The sequence below is a fragment of the Oryza sativa genome, chromosome 12 (assembly GCF_034140825.1).
Source record: "Oryza sativa Japonica Group chromosome 12, ASM3414082v1".
NCBI classification, from domain to species: domain Eukaryota; kingdom Viridiplantae; phylum Streptophyta; class Magnoliopsida; order Poales; family Poaceae; genus Oryza; species Oryza sativa.
Window position 1 is genome coordinate 5,354,859 of NC_089046.1, and position 12,624 is coordinate 5,367,482.

A 12,624-nucleotide genomic window follows, 5' to 3' on the forward strand; every position below is an offset into this window, starting at 1 on the left:
AAAAGTAACTCTCACCAGCTATGATGGTCGAGTTGTAACTGTTCATGCATTGTCATCTGAGTCTTTAAGGTCAAGACTGAACCAGATAACTTTGGAAGAGATTCCTATAGTCCGGGAGTATCCTGATGTGTTCCCAGATGATTTACCTGGTATGCCGCCTAAAAGGGATATAGAGTTCAGAATAGATTTGGTACCTGGAACAACTCCGATCCATAAGAGACCTTATAGAATGGCAGCCAATGAGTTGGCAGAAGTCAAAAGGCAAGTAGATGATTTGCTACAGAAAGGATACATCAGACCGAGTTCATCACCATGGGGAGCTCCGGTTATTTTTGTGGAAAAGAAAGACCATACTCAGAGAATGTGTGTGGACTATCGTGCATTAAACGATGTGACTATCAAGAATAAGTATCCACTACCCAGGATTGATGATTTGTTTGATCAGCTTAAAGGTGCCACTGTTTTCTTCAAGATAGATCTTCGATCTGGGTATCATCAGTTGAGAATCAAAGAGGAAGATATACCTAAGACAGCTTTTACCACTAGGTATGGGTTGTTCGAATGTACTGTTATGTCTTTTGGACTTACCAATGCCCCTGCTTTCTTCATGAATTTGATGAATAAGGTGTTTATGGAATACCTAGACAAGTTCGTGGTGGTCTTTATTGATGATATTCTTATCTACTCTCGAACCAAAGAAGAGCATGAGGAACATCTTCGCCTTGCATTGGAGAAGCTACGAGAACATCAATTGTATGCTAAGTTTAGCAAGTGTGAATTTTGGTTGTCTGAAGTGAAATTCCTTGGTCACGTCATCTCAGCCGGAGGAGTTGCCGTCGATCCTAGTAACGTGGAATCCGTAACCAATTGGAAGCAACCAAAGACAGTTTCAGAGATTCGCAGTTTCCTAGGCCTCGCAGGATATTATCGGAGGTTTATAGAGAATTTTTCCAAGATTGCTAAGCCCATGACACGACTGCTTCAGAAAGATGTAAAGTACAAGTGGTCGGAAGAATGTGAGCAGAGTTTTCAAGAGTTGAAAAGTCGCTTAATATCAGCTCCTATTTTGATTTTGCCTGATCCAAAGAAGGGTTTTCAAGTGTATTGCGATGCGTCCAAACTTGGGTTAGGTTGTGTTCTGATGCAAGATGGGAAGGTGGTTGCCTATGCCTCTCGACAGTTACGTCCGCATGAGAAGAACTACCCTACTCATGATATTGAGTTAGCTGCAGTCGTTCATGCATTGAAGATTTGGCGTCATTATCTTTTCGGTACTCGTACAGAAGTGTACACCGATCACAAGAGTTTAAAGTATATCTTTACTCAGCCGGATCTGAACATGAGACAACGGAGATGGTTGGAATTAATTAAGGATTATGACATGGGAATTCATTATCATCCGGGAAAGGCTAATGTTGTAGCAGACGCTCTTAGCAGAAAAGGCTATTGCAATGCTACAGAAGGACGACAGTTGCCATTGGAATTATGCAAGGAATTTGAAAGATTAAATTTGGGAATTGTCGGTAGAGGTTTCGTTGCAGCCTTAGAAGCGAAGCCCACTCTAATTGATCAAGTTAGAGAAGCCCAAAATAATGATCCTGATATTCAAGAGATCAAGAAGAATATGAGAAGAGGAAAAGCTATTGGTTTCTTGGAGGATGAGCAAGGAACTGTATGGTTGGGTGAGAGAATCTGTGTCCCCGACAACAAAGATCTAAAAGATGCAGTTCTGAAAGAAGCTCATGATACTTTATACTCCATTCACCCTGGTAGTACTAAGATGTATCAGGATCTCAAGGAAAGATTTTGGTGGGCAAGTATGAAGCGTGAAATCGCAGAATATGTAGCAGTATGTGATGTTTGTCAGCGAGTCAAGGCAGAACATCAGAAACCCGCCGGTTTGTTGCAGCCTTTGAAGATTCCTGAATGGAAATGGGAAGAAATAGGTATGGATTTTATTACTGGTTTACCCAGAACGTCATTAGGCCATGACTCTATTTGGGTGATAGTCGACAGACTTACCAAAGTGGCTCATTTTATTCCGGTAAAGACAACCTATTCCGGAAGTCGCTTGGCGGAATTGTATATGGCAAGGATTGTGTGTTTGCATGGCGTCCCTAAGAAGATAGTGTCTGATCGAGGCAGTCAGTTTACTTCAAATTTTTGGAAGAAACTTCAGGAAGAGATGGGTTCTAAGCTGAACTTTAGTACTGCTTATCATCCGCGGACAGACGGACAAACCGAAAGGGTGAATCAGATTTTGGAAGACATGTTGAGAGCTTGTGCTTTAGACTTCGGTGGAAGTTGGGATAAGAATCTACCCTATGCAGAATTCTCGTATAACAACAGTTATCAAACTAGTCTTCAGATGGCTCCTTACGAAGCACTGTATGGTCGGAAGTGTCGCACTCCACTTTTGTGGGATCAAACGGGAGAACGTCAGGTTTTCGGGACGGATATCCTAAGGGAAGCAGAAGAAAAGGTAAAGATCATTCAAGAAAGATTGCGTGTGGCTCAGTCTCGTCATAAGAGTTATGCCGACAATCGCCGTAGGGATTTGAGTTTTGAAGAAGGAGATTATGTGTATCTTCGTGTCACGCCTTTTCGAGGAGTTCATCGTTTTCATACCAAGGGAAAATTGGCACCGCGTTTTGTGGGACCTTATAAGATTGTCAGTAGAAGAGGAGAGGTCGCTTATCAGTTGGAGTTACCTCAATCTTTGGCAGGAGTCCATAATGTGTTCCATGTTTCGCAATTGAAAAAGTGTTTAAGGGTACCTACCGAAGAAGCTAATCTTGACCAGATAGAAGTCCAAGAGGATCTGACCTATGTTGAAAAACCAATCCGTATCTTGGAAACAAGTGAGAGAAGAACCAGGAATCGAGTTATCCGTTTTTGCAAAGTCCAGTGGAGTAATCACTCGGAAGAAGAATCAACTTGGGAACGAGAAGATGAATTGAAGTCAGCTCATCCGCATCTGTTCGCCAGTTCTTCCGAATCTCGAGGACGAGATTCTGTTTAAGGGGGGTAGGTTTGTCACACCCTGAAAATTCAAAATATATAAATTGTTGTTTAATTGGAATTTCTAGAATTAATTTTAAAAAGTCTTGAAAAGAAAATCTAATTTTAATTAATAAATTCCAATATAAAATGGGCCCAGATAAAATTTCATTAAATACTTTGCTTAATTCTATAATTCCTAGATTTTTCTGGGATTTATTTGAGCTAAGGAAGTATTTTTAATAAATGAAATTGCATTTAAGAAATAATTTTAATTGAAAAAGGTTTTAAAAAGTCTTTTTTTGGCTTTGGGCCGAAAGTCGGCCCAAAACCTCTCTTCTCTCTCCTCGGCCCAGCCGGCCCAGTCAGCCGCCGCGCGCGCGCCCTCGCTGTCGCTGACAGGTGGGGCCCACCTGTCAGTCGTCGTCTACCTTCGGCCGCCGCCGCCCGAAACCCTAGTTTCGTGCCGCCGCCGTTTCCTTTCCAAATCCGGCCGTTCCTTTCCTTCTCCGGCCGAATCAATAGAGGGGAAATATTCTCCGGGATCTCCTCTACCTTTTCTCCTTTGGAATCTTTGGCTAAATCTCTTTGGAAAGAGTTGGATTCGAGTTCGTCTCGGATTTGTTCTTCCCGAGCTTTCCTTCGCCGTTGCCGTCGCCGTGGGCCTTTGCCGCCGCCTCCGAGCCCCTTTAAAAGGACCCTCGGTGTCTCCTCTACTCGCCGCCACCTTCGCCTTCGCCTCTCGTCGTCGGAAAAGCCCTAGCGCCGTGTGCCCTAGCTTTGCCGTCGTCGCCGCCGCTCCAGCCGTGCTCCGCCGCCGTTCCAGACGTCGCCGTCGCTCGGGAAGACCACCGTCGTGCTCGCCAAGTCGTCGCCGTCCTCGTCCGCCCCTTCGTCGTCGCCGGAGATCATCGGAGCAGCGTCGCCGTCGTCAACCCGAAGGTTCCCGCCGCTTCCTCCTCGTCGCCGTCGCCGTCCGTTGGTCTTCCGCCGCCGTTTAGGTCACCGGTGAGTTCGCCGTGTTGTCCTCTACGTCTTGGTGCCCTCCGTTTGCGTCCTAGCGCCGCCGTTTGCCGGCGAGCGTGCGCCGTTTGAGCCGTCTCCTCCGCCGAGCCGCCGCCGCTGTCGGTGACGTCACCGCTGACGTCATCGTGGTCGTCCGCCGTGAGCCGCCGTGGACTCGATCGATCTCGGCCGTCCGTTTTGGATTGGTTTGATCTCGGCCGTCCGTTCGCGTGAACCGCCGCCCGTGCGCCCGGTCCACCGAAACCCTAGTTGCTGACGCAATAAATTCTCTTTTCCTTTTCAAAAATAATTCATTATTGCGTCATAATTCAATTTTAACCGATTTAAGTGTTTTAATCCGGTTTAATCTTTAAAAATTCATAACTAATTCATCTTAGCTCCGATTTAGTTGGTTCAAGTCTCTAAATTTTTCTAAAATTGAGATCTACACATTAAAAATATCCACATGTACTGTTCATGCTTGTTTATGTGCTGTTTTGGTGATTTTGCTCTTTTCTGCTTAGATTCCGTCGTTTCCGGAGAGTCCGTTTTCGCAGAAGAAGAGTTTGAAGAGTTCCAAGGCCAGCAAGGCAAGTCACACAGATCCCAAACAACCGTTTGAGCATGTTGATCCTATTTAAAGCTATTGTTTCTATTCAACTATTGCATCTATTTTCGAATGTCATTGGGTGGAATTGACCTATTCTTTGTTATGGCCCTTTCGTACTTGATTACCTTATTCCTTGATACCTTGGGTTATTACAATTTGACTAGTTGAGCTTTATTTATATTGGTTCAACTAGATATTAGATATAATTGCTTAGCCCTGTTTAGAAACATTAGTACACATTTGGGATAACTAATGACTCACTATTATTTAATGATGGTTCACGATGGTCAATCGTGATTAGTTAATTAATTAATGTGCCAACTAAAACCTGGTAATGGTGGGTTGTGAGCACATGGTTTTGATGGTCGTGCTCATGACAATTAAGGACCGGTTCACGAGTTTCGGTTGTGAAACATTTATCGTGCCAACCACAAGCCAGCATGGGCAACGGCTTTATCTTTTGTATAGCATGGTTCATTGCGGGGCACCAGACTGAGAAGTGGCGGAGATAAGCCCACGGGGGTCGCTGGGGAGTCCATGCCTTGTTTATAAGGGGGTGATTATGATCCAGGAAGGTGCGCTGCAGTGGATTGTGTTATGCGAGGGGTATTGTCACAACTCCTTTCCGAGATACCGTGGTGGTATTGAGGCACATGGTGACATGATGTGGGGTTGTGTCTTGTGGGTACAGTGGTACACCTCTGATCAGAGTAAAACTATTCGAATAGCCGTGCCCGCGGTTATGGGCGGGTCTAACAATGTCTTTCGTGATTAGTCTCACACCTCTCATCATAGTAAAAGATGCTATAACTGGTAATAATTTGATTAGCTCCTGGTTTGGAATGGTATATTCCTGGTTTGGAGATAGAACTGTGCAGCCGGGGTGGTTGTTCAGAATGGTTGGGCCTATACAACAGGGTATGTTGTATAGCGTTGGATTAATATTGTTTAATTACTTAACTGTTTTATCAAATTCTCAAATGTTTGCTAAATGCTGCTTTTGCAAATGCAACCCTATTATGCCATCCTTTGTTATCCTGTGCACTTGCATATTTGCTGCGTGGCTTGCTGAGTATGTCATATACTCACCTTGCAATCATTCATCAGAGGAAGAGTTCTACAATGAGGTTGATGGTGTGGAGGATTAGGTGTAGCCTTGGTCAAGCTGCCTGTGGAGTGGAGCCTTCTGCGCCGTTTATTTATTTTTCCGCTGCTTAGATCTTTATTGATTGAGAGGAACTATCTACCTCTGTAATGACATTTTATTCGCTTATTAATTAGAGTAATATTTGTACTCTATTATCAATTTGTTATTGTGTGCCTCGGCTGATTCCTGGACGAGGGTTCACACACATGTAAGCGTTTGGAATTTTGGATAGAAATTCCGGGCGTGACATATGAGTGGGTCGTAATGACTTTCGGCTTGAAGTGTGCTGGAGCTACATATCAGAGGTCCATGAATTATATATTCCATGATCTGATCGTTTTATTGGTTGGGGTCTATATTGATGATATAGTTGTTCAATCAAAAGAGGTGAATGACCATATAGCCGATTTGACGAAAGTTTTTGAAAGAACGAGAAAATATGGCTTGAAGATGAATCCCACAAAGTGTGCTTTTGGTGTATCGGCTGGACAATTCTTAGGTTTTATTGTTCATGAGAGGAGAATTGAAGTTACTCAGAGAAGCATTAATGCAATCAAGAAGATTCAACCTCCAGAGGACAAGAAAAAGCTACAGTCGTTGATCGGCAAGGTTAATTTTGTTAGAAGATTTATTTCTAATTTATCTGGTAGATTGGAGCCTTTTACACCTTTACTAGATTGAAAGCCGATCAAGAATTCACCTGGGGGGGCAGAGCAACAGAAGGCTTTGGATAATATTAAGGCATATTTAAGTTCCCCTCCAGTTTTAATTCCTCCACAAAAGGGAGTGCCTGTCAGGTTGTACTTGTCAGCCGATGAAAAGTCGATCGGCTCGGTTTTGATTCAGGAGTTAGAAGGCAAAGAGAGGGCTATTTTCTATTTAAGTCGCAGGCTCTTGGATGCAGAAACAAGGTATTCTCCAGTGGAGAAGTTGTGCTTATGTTTATATTTCTCTTGCACAAAGTTAAGGCATTATTTGTTGTCCAACGAATGCACTATAGTATGCAAAGCCGATGTGATCAAATATATGTTATCGGCTCCAGTTTTAAAAGGAAGAGTTGGGAAGTGGATTTATGCTTTGGCAGAATTTGATCTTAGGTATGAATCGCCCAAGGCAATCAAGGGGCAAGCCATAGCCGATTTTATTGTTGAACATCGTGATGATTCAATCGGCTCGGTTGAGATCGTGCCCTGGACTTTATTCTTCGATGGATCGGTTTGCACTCATGTTTCTGGTATCGACTTGGTTATAATTTCCCCTCGGGGGGCATGTTTTAAATTTGCTTATACTATTAAACCTTACGCCACTAATAATCAGGCTGAGTATGAGGCAGTTCTCAAGGGGTTACAACTGTGGAGATCATGGGAGATTCCTTGTTGGTGATCAGTCAATTGGTAGAAGAATATGAATGCAAGAATGATGTGTTGATGATCTACAATGAGAAGTGCCGGGAATTAATGAATAATTTTCGGTTGGTGACTTTGAGGCATGTCTCTCGGGAGCAGAATGTTGAAGCTAATGATTTGGCTCAGGGGGCATCAGGATACAAGCTGATGGCAAAAGATATTGAAGTGGAAGTCGCCACGATTGCAGCCGATTATTGGAGGTATGATGTGTACCAATATTTATAGAATCCTTCTCAATCAGCTTCACGGAAATCGCGCTATAAAGCTTTAAAATACGCCTTGTTGGATGATGAGCTATATTATTGGACGATTGATGGGGTGTTGCTTAAATGTTTGAGTACCGATCAAGCTAAAGTTGTGATGGGAGAAGTGCATGAAGGTATATGTGGTACTCATCAATCAGCTCATAAAATGAAGTGGTTGCTTCGGCTTACGGGGTATTACTGGCCGACAATGTTAAAAGATTGCTTCCGATACTACAAAGGATGTCAAGATTGTCAGAACTTTGGAGCAATTTAGAGAGCACCAGCATCGGCTATGAACCCGATTATCAAGCCATGGCCATTCAGAGGATGAGGTATTGATATGATCGGTCAGATTAATCCACCTTCAAGCAAGGGACATAAATTTATATTGGTGGCAACCGATTATTTTACCAAATGGGTGGAGACAGTTCCTTTGAAGAAAGTTGATTCTAGAGATGCAATACAGTTTGTCAAGGAATATATCATCTACCGATTTGGTATCCCTCAAACCATTACAACCGATCAGGGATCAATTTTTGTGTCCGATGAATTTGTTCAGTTTGCCGATGGCATGGGCATCAAGTTGTTGAATTCTTCACCATATTATGCGCAAGCTAATGGACAGGTCGAGGCATCTAACAAAAGTTTGATCAAATTGATTAAGAGAAACATCTTTGATTTTCCTCGTCAATGGCATACAAGATTAGCCGAAGCATTATGGTCCTATCGGATGGCTTGTCATGGATCAATTCAAGTTCCTCCTTATAAGCTCGTATATGGGCATGAAGCAGTTTTGCCATGGGAAACTACAATCGGCTCAAGGAGAAAATATTTGCAGGATAAATTAACAGCTGATGAGTATTATAATCTTATGGTAGATGAAACAGAAGATCTAGTTCAATCCAGGTTACGTGCTCTTGCAAAAGTGACTAGGGACAAGGAACGAGTTGCTCGTCATTATAATAAGAAAATGGTGCCTAAGTCTTTTTCGGAGGGAGAACTGGTTTGGAAGTTGTTTTTGCCGATAGGAACTCGGGACAATAAATTCGGCAAGTAGTCGCCGAATTGGGAAGGACCATTTCAGATATACAAAGTTGTGTCTAAAGGAGTTTATATGTTGCAAGGACTTAATGGTGAAGTTTTCGGACGAGCGCTCAATGGGAAATACTTGAAGAAATATTATCAAGTGTGTGGATCAACTCATGATCGGTTGATTTTTGCCGATGCATGCAAGCCGATGTGGTGACATCGCCTTTAGATGGCCAATATAAGTTATATTGCCCTTAGCATTTTCATCATAATCGGTTGTGCTTTGCCGATGTATGATGGCCGATATAAGTTATATCGCCCTTAGCAGTTTTTCTTATTATAATCGGTTGTGTTCTACCGATGTATGATGGCCGATATTTGGTATATCGCCCTTAGTCTAGTTATAATTTTATAAATGTATTCAGCATTGCAAAATTAGGGGGGCAAATATATATGAGAAGTATGGATTTCAAAAGCAAAATCATGTATGGATCTCAAAAGTAAAATCATTACAGTTCAAAGGCAAATTTCACAAGCAAATTAAGCAGTTTTAAACTTGGAATTCATTACAGCCCAAAAATTTGCAAGTTAAAAGTTACAAGTTTAGCTTATCCAGACACATATTTTTGGATAGCCGATATAGCCCTTTGCCTAATCTGGTCTACTTCATCTATAATCTGGGCATCGGCTGCATCAGTCCCAGAGATCACCTTCAGAGATTTTGTCAGACCAGCTAAGTATTTGACAGAAGATTTTAGCTTTGATTTTTGATCTTCGATGGCTTTGGGCAGATCGGCAAGCTTCTGTTCTTCAAGGGCAATCTGTGCACTGCATTGCTCCAATTCAGCTAGTAGTTTTATCTGCCGAGTGTTCAGCCGATCGATGTTGGCTTGAGTAGAACTTGGACCAGCTTCCAACTCATCAAGTTTTGCTTTTTCCTCATTGATAGAGGCCCTGCTAGTTTGGATTGTTGCTTCCAGGTCCCTTCTTTCACAGCGATCGGCAATTCTTTGCTTTGCCTTCTTAAGTTTGAGCCGATGTTGTTCGAGATATGCCACTGGGGTAATGACATCGGCTAATTCATCTGGGAGTTTATTATGGATTTCGAGGAATCTGTCCCTGATTGATCCACAGCAGACTACTAGAGTCTCCAAAGAACCTTCGAGCCGTTTTGAGATATCTAGCAGGGTTGCTTTCAAATCATCGGCTAAGGGCACTAAAGCTTTGCTTGTGGTTTCATCTTCTTCATCCATAAATTGCCTGATGTCGAAGGAAAACATATCGGCTAAAACCTAAAAAAGGATATATTATTGATTAGAAAGAGTGATATGGTAGCCGATATGGTTTGTGGATTTAAAGAAGTACTTACAGGGATGGCTGGAGGTGGTGCTACTTCTTCCTGCAACGTGATGGCTATCTGTAGCCGATGGAGTGTGATCACTTGATTCAGAAACAGGAGTTGGAGAATGACGAGGCTGAAAAAAGACAAGTTTGAGTTAGCATCGGCTACTTGAAAGATGAAAAGGAAATTCTTAAGAAGCATAAAGGTTTAACCGGTGGAATTGGTGCCTGTGGTTTCTTGGAAGCCAACTTCTTTTTCTGAAATGTACAAAGTTTAGAATCGGCATATATATGAATATCTGAGCAATGGAAGGTGAATGCATACCGTTGGTTGGTAAGTGGGACGAGATGGAGGTGATGGAGTTCTTTGAGGAGCAGGAATATCGCTGGAGATGTCTGTTCTTTTATTTCACTGATGTTTTCAGCTGCTTCATCTATAGCTTCTTCTAATTCTTCACCATTCAGAAATTGTTCTACATCTGGGTCTATAGATGGAAGATCATCGGCAGCAGTCTTTTGCTTCTTGGATTTCTTTGATGCAGCCGATGGAGCAGCAGCCGATTTCGTCCTCTTTTTCTTGCCAGCTACAGGGGCAGTCGGTACACGCGGTAGACCATGTGGCAATGTTGAAGTCTTGGGGGCATGGTAGCCGATGACTGGACGAGCTAAACCACCACCATTAGGAAGGAGCCCTGGGGCATATTGGATCTCCAAGCCGCTATCACTACGATAGGGAGGGGAAGATTATGTTGTCTGCAAAGAGGAAAATTAGATAGTCAAGATTGATGCATCAGCTTGTAATAAATAAAGTTGACAAAAGTAAAAGTGCTTACTTGAGGGACGGCTTCAGGGAATAAATCTATCGGTACATTGATGCCGATTGATGGAATAGATGTTTCTTCTATTCTATCCACCATCGGTCAAATGCTGCACTTCTCAACATCCTCAGCTTAATGTTATCAATGCTGCCCAATGGTGGTCCTGGTATGTTCAGTAACCGATCCATCGTAAGTGCTGATGTAATCTCTCCCCTACTTTGAATCTTATCGGCAAAAAATAAGCTGATCAGCACTTGGCCCATCCCTAGTTGCCTTGCAGCACTTGTCGGATGATAGAACTCATAGGAGACTTGGATGTTCTTTCCTTGATGAATGCCGACTGGTAGTATGCAAGGGTTGATGACTGTAGAGAATACTTCTCTGGATTTATCATATTTTTCAAAATTGATCTCATCAAACTGAAAATCGGCTGGGAGCTCAAAACTGGCAAATCCTTCGTATGCAAACCAGATTCTGGTATTCCTTGGAAAGCCATCATAGAAATTGGTGAACCAATCCCTAAAAAGATCAACCGATAACTTGGATCCGGCATTGGTGGATGTTGCTTCTCCAAAGGACATGCATCGGCGCTTAGTAACTTCCTCTCCATCTTCATTAATAATCAGCTCAAATCTTGAGAACTCTGCTTCTGATAATGGTGGCCGAACAACAACCTTCATGGTATGCAAGTTAAGCCAGATTTGAAGGAGCCACCAAGGGCCTCCTGTGCCGATTAGCGATCCAAAGGCTATCTTAGCCGATGCAGTACTCAGAGTCCGATACAGATAACCTAGGAGATATTTCCCAAGGGGGAATTGTTTTTTCTTTACTAGATTCTCGGCTATATGCTGCCAGTTGGCAGTAGGACCACAGCTTGGGCCACAAAACAAAAACTTCTCCAGCCACATCAGAAGAAAGGCTGTATGTTCTCTTGGGGTAACTGGCCCAGTGCCCATATTCTTCGCAACAAACACTGACCAGCCACCTATGCTCCGGGTTTTGAACTCAAAGCTGGGTTTTGTGTTCAGACTAACTGGATTAGCCGAAGATGTAATGTCCAGACCGGATATCATTCATCCAAAAGAGTGAGGGTCATCGGTCCTTGAGTAAAAAGAAAAGCATTTAAGGCAGTGGACCAGAAGTAGGTTGCAGCCGACATCATAGGTTCGTCCTGAGTCATATCTGCTGCAGTCAAGGCTAGAGCTTGGGATATGCCGATTTCATCCCAATGGGTTCATTTGCTAGCCGATACCCGCATATACCAAGCTGGGCAACTCTTCTCAGCTGACGGCCAAGATTTGAAGGTGTTTTTCCAAAGACCTAAGTTGGGGTTGGCAAATCTGAAGGGGATCCGGTTGGTTTTGGCATTGATGAATTCAGTAGGATCTAAGTTGCCGATTGGACCAAGATAAAACTGATACTCATCGACTATGCTAGGGATTGCAACTTGATGAGAGAGATGCTACAGAGGAGAAAAAGGAGAGATTGAGCAAAGGAAGAATCGATCCAATGTGGAAAAGAGGGAGATTTAGCCGACAACACTTACCTCAGCATTTTCGGCGGTTGCCGTGGTCGATGGATCGGTGGAGGTCGACATTGTCGACGGGAGGGTTAGTGTTGCAAGAAGAATCACTTTCGGGATCGCCGGAAAGCTCGAGGAGAAGATTAGGGAAAGTTTTTGGCTAGAGCGGTTAAAACGGAGGTGATGCCGTGAAAAGTGCAAAGCGGTGGTTACTATTTAAAAGAAAGCGCGGTAACGGCCAAAAGGGAATCGGAGAAGGAAACCCTAGTTATACTCGGAAAAGGAAATTGAGCAAATCTGCAACATTACCAATATAGCGGACTTCGGGGGCATGTGTTAACGACCAAATTTGGTAAGTTATGTACCAGGATCGGCATTGGAATCAAAGTAGATTCAGCAAAGGATCGTGTTCAAAGAACAGAGTGCGCATCGGCTGCGGAAGCATCGGCTGAAGTCTGCATCGGCTGAGATGGACCGGATAGACGGCAGCCGATACAGCCG

The 12,624-nt window shown here is 43.2% G+C and overlaps 1 pseudogene; it reads right to left on the minus strand.

Moving 5' to 3' along the window:
* Window positions 1–9,050: 9,050 nt before the first annotated feature.
* Window positions 9,051–12,198, minus strand: LOC136354770 (uncharacterized; annotated as a pseudogene).
* Between the last annotated feature and the right edge of the window lie 426 nt (window positions 12,199–12,624).